This window comes from Colias eurytheme, chromosome 32, assembly GCF_061535395.1.
Source record: "Colias eurytheme isolate Ceu_HAF_F1 chromosome 32, ilColEury1 Martin Lab GWU primary, whole genome shotgun sequence".
Taxonomy (NCBI): domain Eukaryota; kingdom Metazoa; phylum Arthropoda; class Insecta; order Lepidoptera; family Pieridae; genus Colias; species Colias eurytheme.
This window is the reverse complement of record NC_143011.1, coordinates 6,957,759-6,965,940: the sequence shown is the minus strand read 5'-3', so window position 1 is coordinate 6,965,940 and position 8,182 is coordinate 6,957,759. Positions and strand designations below refer to the sequence as shown.

Here is an 8,182-nt window from a genome sequence, read left to right as displayed (position 1 = left end):
GTATGCAGGTGTGGAAGTGAGTAGGGAAACCAATAAGGGGTGCGTACAGGGGTCCATAGGTGGACCGCTCCTGTGGGACCTCTTGTTGGATCCCCTGCTGTGGATGTTAGAGGAGATGAAAGTGTTCTGTCAGGCGTTTGCCGACGACATAGTGTTAGTGTTTGATGGAGATACGGGTTTAGAAATAGAGGTCAAGGCAAACCGCATATTAGGAATAATTGACGAATGGGGTGTCAAAAATAAGCTGAAATTCGCGCCACATAAGACATGTGCCCTGCTCTCGACACGAAAACTAAAATATGACAAGCCACGACTTACAATGGGTAGTGTGGACATCCAGTATTACGATAATATTAAGATACTGGGCCTTATTATTGACGGCGGCCTGACGTTCAACGACCATGTCGGGAGCGTTTGCAAGAAGGCAATCGCCCGCTACAAGTTGTTAGCGAGAGCAGCCAGAGTAAGTTGGGGGCTTAACCCCCAAGTAGTTAAGACCATATATATCGCCGTTATAGAACCGACTATCTTGTATGCATCAGCAGCGTGGGCACCCACAGCGGAAAAGATGGGGGTCCAAAAGAGGCTTAACACCGTTCAACGGGGTTTTGCCCAGAAGATCTGCAGAGCATATCGGACTGTCTCCCTGAACTCTGCGATGCTGCTGGCTGGGATTCTCCCTCTTGATCTCAGGATACTCGAAGCTTCGAGGCTTTATGAGATCGGGAGGGGTGTGTCGCACCCGGCGGTGTTGAGGGACAGGGAGGTGGAACGAATGGCACCCGCGATTGAGGACCCACATCCGGCAGAGCAGGTAGAGCTGGGGTTCGGCTTGGTAGATGAGGACACCTATGCCGACGTGGTTGACAGCCACGTCCACAGGGTCTATACGGACGGCAGCAAGATTGAGGGTCGCGTCGGAGCCGCCCTTTCCGTATGGAAAGGTGAGGCCGAGACAAAGGCCGTTAAGCTTGCGTTGCCACCGTATTGTACCGTCTATCAGGCTGAGCTCCTAGCGCTCAAAAGAGCAGTAGACATAGCCTGCAAGAGCGGAGCGGCAAAGGTCGGTGTCTTTAGCGACTCCAGATCGGCGCTCCAGGCGGTTACCCTGAGTTCCCGTCATCCCCTGGCTGTGCAAACACGGGCGGCCCTCCGAAATGCTGCATTGCAGAGGCGGGAGGTCTCCCTGTTTTGGATTAAGGCGCACGCAGGGCTTAGGGGGAACGAAAGGGCAGACGAGTTAGCCAAGGAGGCCGCTCTGGGGTTGAGGAAGAAACCGGATTACGATCTGTGTCCTGTTTCATTCGTCAAGCGTATTTTGAGACAGGATACGATCAGCGAATGGGATAGGAGATACGATGTAGGAGGAACGGCCGGAGTCACGAAGCTCTTTTTCCCAAGCGCTGCTGCTGCATACAAGGTAGTCGGGAAAATAGACATCACACACCACACCACACAAGTACTGACTGGTCACGGCGGATTCGCCTTCTACTTGAACAGATTCAAGCTGAAGGAGAATCCGTCGTGTCTATGTCAGCCCGGAGTAGAGGAGACGGTTCCTCACCTGTTACTCGAGTGCCCGATTTTTGCAAGCAATAGATATGCTATTGAGCAAAAATTGGGCATGGCGATGACGGGTGAGAATCTGCCTTCCGCCCTGGGGGACAAGTGTAGGGATACTTTCTTTAAATATTGTAAATAATATATTGTAGAAGTAGTCAATAAGCGTAACAATGGCGTGTGATGTGATTCTGTGATATTAGTATTAGGATAGTTTCAATTTTGTAGTATTTATTTTATTTACCCAGTATTTTAATATCTTTGACTTTGTATTTGTAATATTTTTAATTTAGTAATAATTTTATTTTTAATTTATTATGTGGCTGAAAATTATGTATTTGTAAACAAATAAAAAAAAAATGAAAATAATGTCTCTGGACAATATTCCAGAGGTGGCGCGAACACCCTGTGGGTGCCTTTAAAAAAAAAAAAAAAAAAAAAATATATAATAGGTAATTAGATGTTTTTTCTGGCAGCCTTGTATCTTGTAATCTTGCTATTGTACTATTTCACTAGTATTGCAACGAGTGAACATAATACGCCAATTAGCAACACCAAAACCTTTATAGAAAATACATAAAATAAACTGCAGTCAATCACATAAACCACAAAAACAATACATGAATACCGGCTCATTATTGCAGACACAAATGAACAATATTTGTCGCTTTCCAATAAAAGTCTCACAAACACACAGTACGTTTGCAATGGACGTAAATGTGAAAATATTTTCCGAAATGAATGTAAATTGATGGAGCGAATGAGAAACTTAAATGATGGATGGACTTTAAAGATTGGAATTAATAAAGTTTCTAGTCGAAAAGATAACATGTACATGTTATTGTGTTCAATTCATCACTACATAGTATAAAACAAAGTCACTTTCTCTGTCCCTTTGTCCCTATGTATGCTTAAATCTTTAAAACTACGCAACGGATTTTGATGCGGTTTTTTGTTATAGATAGAGTGATTCAAGAGGAAGGTTTTAGTATATAATTTATGGTCGCGCCAATATAAAAATATACGTAAATATATTCTCGATATGAAAGTGGACTGTATTCAGATCTACGTGGTGTTAGCAAAGAGGGATAGACAGGATACACACGGCACGTACCTCGTCGGAGGGAGTAGCGTCCAGAACACACGCGCCGCCACGCGGTCAGGGTCCTCCAGCTCGCGGCGGGCAAGAACGGCGTCCAGTCCCACACTCCACACAAACACACACGCGGCGGTGAGCGCGACCAAGGGGCCGGGGCACGGGATACCCCGGTGGTGTTACAAGGGCACAATGCCTGATGATCTAGAGAGCCTCGTGGAAGCTCTCCGGCGGTGGCCGAGTCCCGAACCTCGCGAAGGAACGGAGCGAACTCGACTGACTAGCGACAAGCACGTCGCGTTCACGTCTTATTGGACGTGTCACGTGGTTAGTGACCACGCGATGATTGGTTGTGCTCGTATGTAGGGAAGGATGAAGGAACACACCACAAATAATAAACGTTTAATTTCTACATTTACTATTTTAATTATATTGGCGTTACCATATCCACCCGCCCTAAATGGGTCACCATTTAAAACCAATCATAAGATACAGCGAAAAACTATGACTCTAGGATCGCATAATGCGCGCGGGTTAATAAAGTCCTAAGAGCCACGGCGGTAATATAAATAACAAGTTCTATGGCTCTAGGAGCGCAAAATGCGAGCGGGATAATAAAAAATCCTAAAAGTCACGGCGGAAATATAACTAACAAATTCTATGACTCTAGGATCGCGTAATGCGAGCGGGGTATAAAAAAATTCCTAAAGTCACGGCGGTATTACAACTAACAAATTCTATGACTCTAGGATCGCGTAAAGCGAGCGGGGTATAAAAAAATTCCTAAAGTCACGGCGGTATTATAACTAAGAAATTATAAACGAAAGCGGTGCAAAACTTAAAATTAAACTTAACTAACTGCGGTAATATACTAATGCGGTATAACTATTGTCTTGGAAGCGGACATAAACGAACGACCGGGCGAAGGTAAGTTCCCTTGGCGGTTCTAACTGTACAAACGCGCGCGACGTCGTCCTTTGAAGGATGTACTTTCTCTACGACGGCTAAAGGCCAGGTTAGGGGCGGTGTATTATCATTTATTACAACCACGACCGTTCCAAGAGTAATAGGTGTGGAAGGCGTATTCCATTTCTGCCTAACCTGCAAACCGTGTAAGTATTCCATTCTCCAACGTTTCCAAAACGACTGAACTAACTTGTCCAGTAGCGAATGCCTATCAAGCAAACTGACGTGATCAGATTTGACTTGCAGCGCGGGTAAAGCTAATAAAAGCGCGGTAATTAAAATAACACGAAACAAATGTGTTATAATATTCATATATTTAATATGATAATAATCAATGATCATGATAATTATGTGATCATTGCGCGGTAATATCACTGGATGCTTATGTGCATATTCCAGGGCGGAATCGCTTAGACGTCCGATGGGGATAAGTCTGTTGCGAATAAAAGGCCTCAAGCGGTTGAGAGCCTGCGAATAAAATTTATAAAAGAGTATATTAGAATACTCCTCTGCAAAATATTTATTTTGCAGGGCGGGAATAATTTTATTCTCAGAGAAATTAAGGTCCTCTGCGGTCATCATAACACCGCGGCGGGTTAATAATATAAGGAACCTATAAATATAAAATACACGACGCGACGAGACGCGAAGGGCGGTATCGTATAAAGCGCAATGCTTTATAGGCGGGCACACAGTGTGCGCTAATAATTTTCGTTCGGGAATGTCTGCAATAGATTCACCATCGAGACTCTTAAGAGGCCAATCAGATGGGTCCGAACGAGCCCACTGGGGTCCGTGGAACCACAGAGGGTGCGAGACGAGATTTTGTGGCATAATGCCACGCGAAAGAACATCAGCGGGATTTTCAATACCAGAAACATGGTAGAAATTATTTGATGGGATGTTATACACGACTGTGGGAGCAACGAAGCCCATCATGTCCCACAGACGGGCGGCAATTGACAAGATGGAGTGCTTAGTGCACATCACATCGGCGGATGCGGTTATTTTAAAATAAAAAACAATAATCAACAGTAGACCAATGCAGACCAAGTAATTTATGTTGCACGGTCTTATCAAACTCCACCGCGGAGGGTAAAAGTTTGTGCGAAGCGGGAAGATTATCTAACACGTTTTTACTATTACTGTTCCACTTAACTAGATCCCACTGAGCTCCCTTAAACAAATCGATGAGCTGTTGCGACGCGGAAACTGCTTCACATTCCGTGGGAATAGAGAAGGCGATATCATCCATATACAACGAGGAAGACGCAATGCCACTCGCGAGCGGATATTTCGCGCCGTCATCTTCTACGAGCTGTCTTACCGTGCGCAGTGCATGATAAGGACTAGACTTGATGCCGAAGCAAACTCGATTAAATTGATAAAGAAGCAGCGGATCCTGCGGGCTGAAACGATATAAAAAACATTGAAAACGACGATCAAACTCACGCACGAATATCTGCAGAAACTGTTGGCGGCAATCGGCGGTCATGGCAATCGCGTGGAGACGAAAACCTAAAATTATTGTAAACAAATTGCCTTGTAAATTCGGCCCAACATGCAGAAGGTCATTCAACGAACGCTGGCTTCCAGAAGTTGGCATGCTAGCATCTAAAACCATGCGCAGCTTAGTCGACGATTTATCCTCGCGCAGAACAGCGTGATGCGGTATAATATAAATAGGTGTAGGGTCACGCGGATCATACGGAGGCGCGGGTGAAATATAATTTTTCGTTAGATAATCTTTTATGACGTCATCATATGCCAACCTTAATTTAGGTGAAGCCTGTAGCTTTCTTTCGAGGCACATGAAACGCTTGCGGGCAATATTAAATGAGTCACCGAGAGTGTAGAAATCATCCTTAAATGGAAGCGAAACAATATATCTACCACTCACGGGATCGCGGGTTGTAGTTAATTTATAATATTCTTCACATTCAACATCATCGGGATGTTGAACGGGCGGTGCGGTAGGAAGCTCCTCGAGCTCCCAGAAACGCCTGACTAATGAGTCAATAGCGGCGGTCTCTTGAACGTGACAACACGTCAAGGGCGATTTATGTATGTTAGGTATGGTGGGTACTGAACCCATTATTACATAGCCTAACACCGTGCGCAATGCAGCGGGCGCCGACGAGTCACGAGATGCATGAACTACGTCGGGGAGAAGCAGATGAGGGAACAGAGAAGCACCGATTAATAAATCGATTTTATTTGGCGTACCAAAACTCTCATCTGCGAGCGGTAAATACGAAATATGCGATAAGACAGAAGTGTCTATAACAGCGGTAGGTAGTAAATCCGTAACATGATCAACAACTAGCGGAGAAATATTAAAAGATATGTTGTTGTCAAGACGCGAATAAAATTTTATATTTGCGGAACTACTATTTATAATTTTTTCTGAACCACCGAACCCCTTAATAATAGTACGTTCGGTTTTCTGCGGTTTAATACCTAAACGTTCACAACATTCATTTGTAATGAAGTGACTTTGTGAAGCGGAATCTAAAAGCGCGCGAATAACAAGCCGTTCGCCTTTACAATAATAAGCTACGACTTCAGCGGTTGATAATAAAATAGTATGTTGTTTATTCGCAGGCGCGTTGCATTGAAATGCGTTATCAGTATCAGCTGTATAGCTAGTGGTACATAGCGCAATGTCGGAGCGGACGCACTCGCCCGACGCGGACGGCGCAGGCAACGGCGGTGTGCTGCGCGGCGGGGGGTGAGACGCAGGCGCGGGAATGGAAGATTCGCGTTTCAAATGTAACATCGTATGATGTTTTAATTTACAAATGCGGCAATTAAAATTAGACGAACAACTAGAAACGCGATGTTTTATACTGAGACAATTTATACACGCGTTTCTATCCTTTACGTATTTCAAACGTTCCTGCGGACTCATTTTATGAAAACTCGAACATTTAAATAAATGTTGATGCGTAATATTTGTACAAAGACAACTATATGCGGAATCAGCGGTTGTTACGTAAGACTGATACGTCTTAGGCGGTGCAGAAGAAGTATTATTTAAACTGCGGTTATAATTATTATTCTTTCGAGGCGGATTATTTATTCCCGAATTTGTGGAAGGACGAATGCGTTCTAATACCTTCGCACGAGTCTGAATAAATTGAACTAAGTTATCAAAAGTAGGCATTTCACTACCAAACTTAGTCTCGAAAGCGCGAACAGTATCTGAGTCTAACTTCTTCAACGCGATATGAACAATCATTAAATCTGTAATATTATCTAACTTTATATTCTGTAAGGCGCGCACTGCGCTAATAAAGTTATCAGTAAATAAATCAAAGTTTGTTGCGGACGGAGAATGCAAAGGTTTAAAATCAAACATTTGATTTAAATACGCGGAAACTAACATACGTTTATCATCATATTTATCTTTTAAAGTTTGTAAAATTAAATTATAATTTTCAGCGGAGGGGGTTATACCAGCTATAACAGTTGTGGCCTTCCCCGTTAATTTACCTAGTAAATAATATAAACGCTCGGCATCTGTAAGGCCGGGATTGTTATGAACAACTGATTCAAAATTCGAAAGAAACAGCGGAAATGAGCGAATATCACCCGAAAATGGTACTAATTCGATAGGCGGTAATTTAGGCCTATTTTTATGCAAATTATTAATATCTCCGTGTGACGGACTTGGTTGCGAATATTGCGATTTAATTCTTTTAATCCTGCTATATAAAGACTCGAATGCAACGAGGCTTTTATAATCAGGTTTCGCGGTAGGTGTTAATAATAATAAGCGAGTATTGTATTCGTCTAAACACTGTTTATAATCATCGCGTAATGATTCTACCTGCGCGGACTCGTCAAGGAAACTTTCCATAAGCGAGGCGTTGTTATGAACGTTTAAAGACAAATCATAAATTCTTTGCACCATTTCGAATATAATTTCGCGTTTAGCTAATAACATGGATAACTGCGAATCATTTATATCTTCCGAATCATTAACATCCGAAGCGTCACTATCAGGTAACTTAGTCATTTTCTTAGGCGGCATTTTTAATAACAAAAGTATATATTCAAACAGAGAATGTTACAATACAAGTTACAATAACAAGTAATACGACTAAATAAAGTAGGTCAGCGACGCAAGCGTAATATGAACCGAGTATGAATTTTCAATATGGTCGGATTATAACAGCGGATCGCGGAATGACCTAGATAACGTTATAAATTTCGAGTGCGGGTAGCGGGTAAATAAATATGATGAAATATGTTCGATTTATAATGATTTTAGCGTTATAACTGCGGATAAACGATATGAATATAGTTTAAATTAACTATTTTAATAATAATATACGCGTAACTTAATGTTACGGGCGGAATAAAATATATTTTAAGCAAAAAAATAATAGATGACGCAATGTCGATCTATGCGGTATATTATAGTTATTTCACAATGAATGTACTATTAAATCGCTTATTAGGGCCTACAATGAGTATCCTAATAAGGGCGGGTTTAAAATATATTTTATATGAATAGTAGAAGACGCATTGTCGTTCTATTATATGCGGTATATT

General features: G+C 42.4%; 1 pseudogene; it reads right to left on the bottom strand.

Annotated features, from left to right (window-relative positions):
- Positions 1-3,359: 3,359 nt before the first annotated feature.
- On the bottom strand, positions 3,360-5,866 carry LOC149895275 (uncharacterized; annotated as a pseudogene).
- Positions 5,867-8,182: the final 2,316 nt, after the last annotated feature.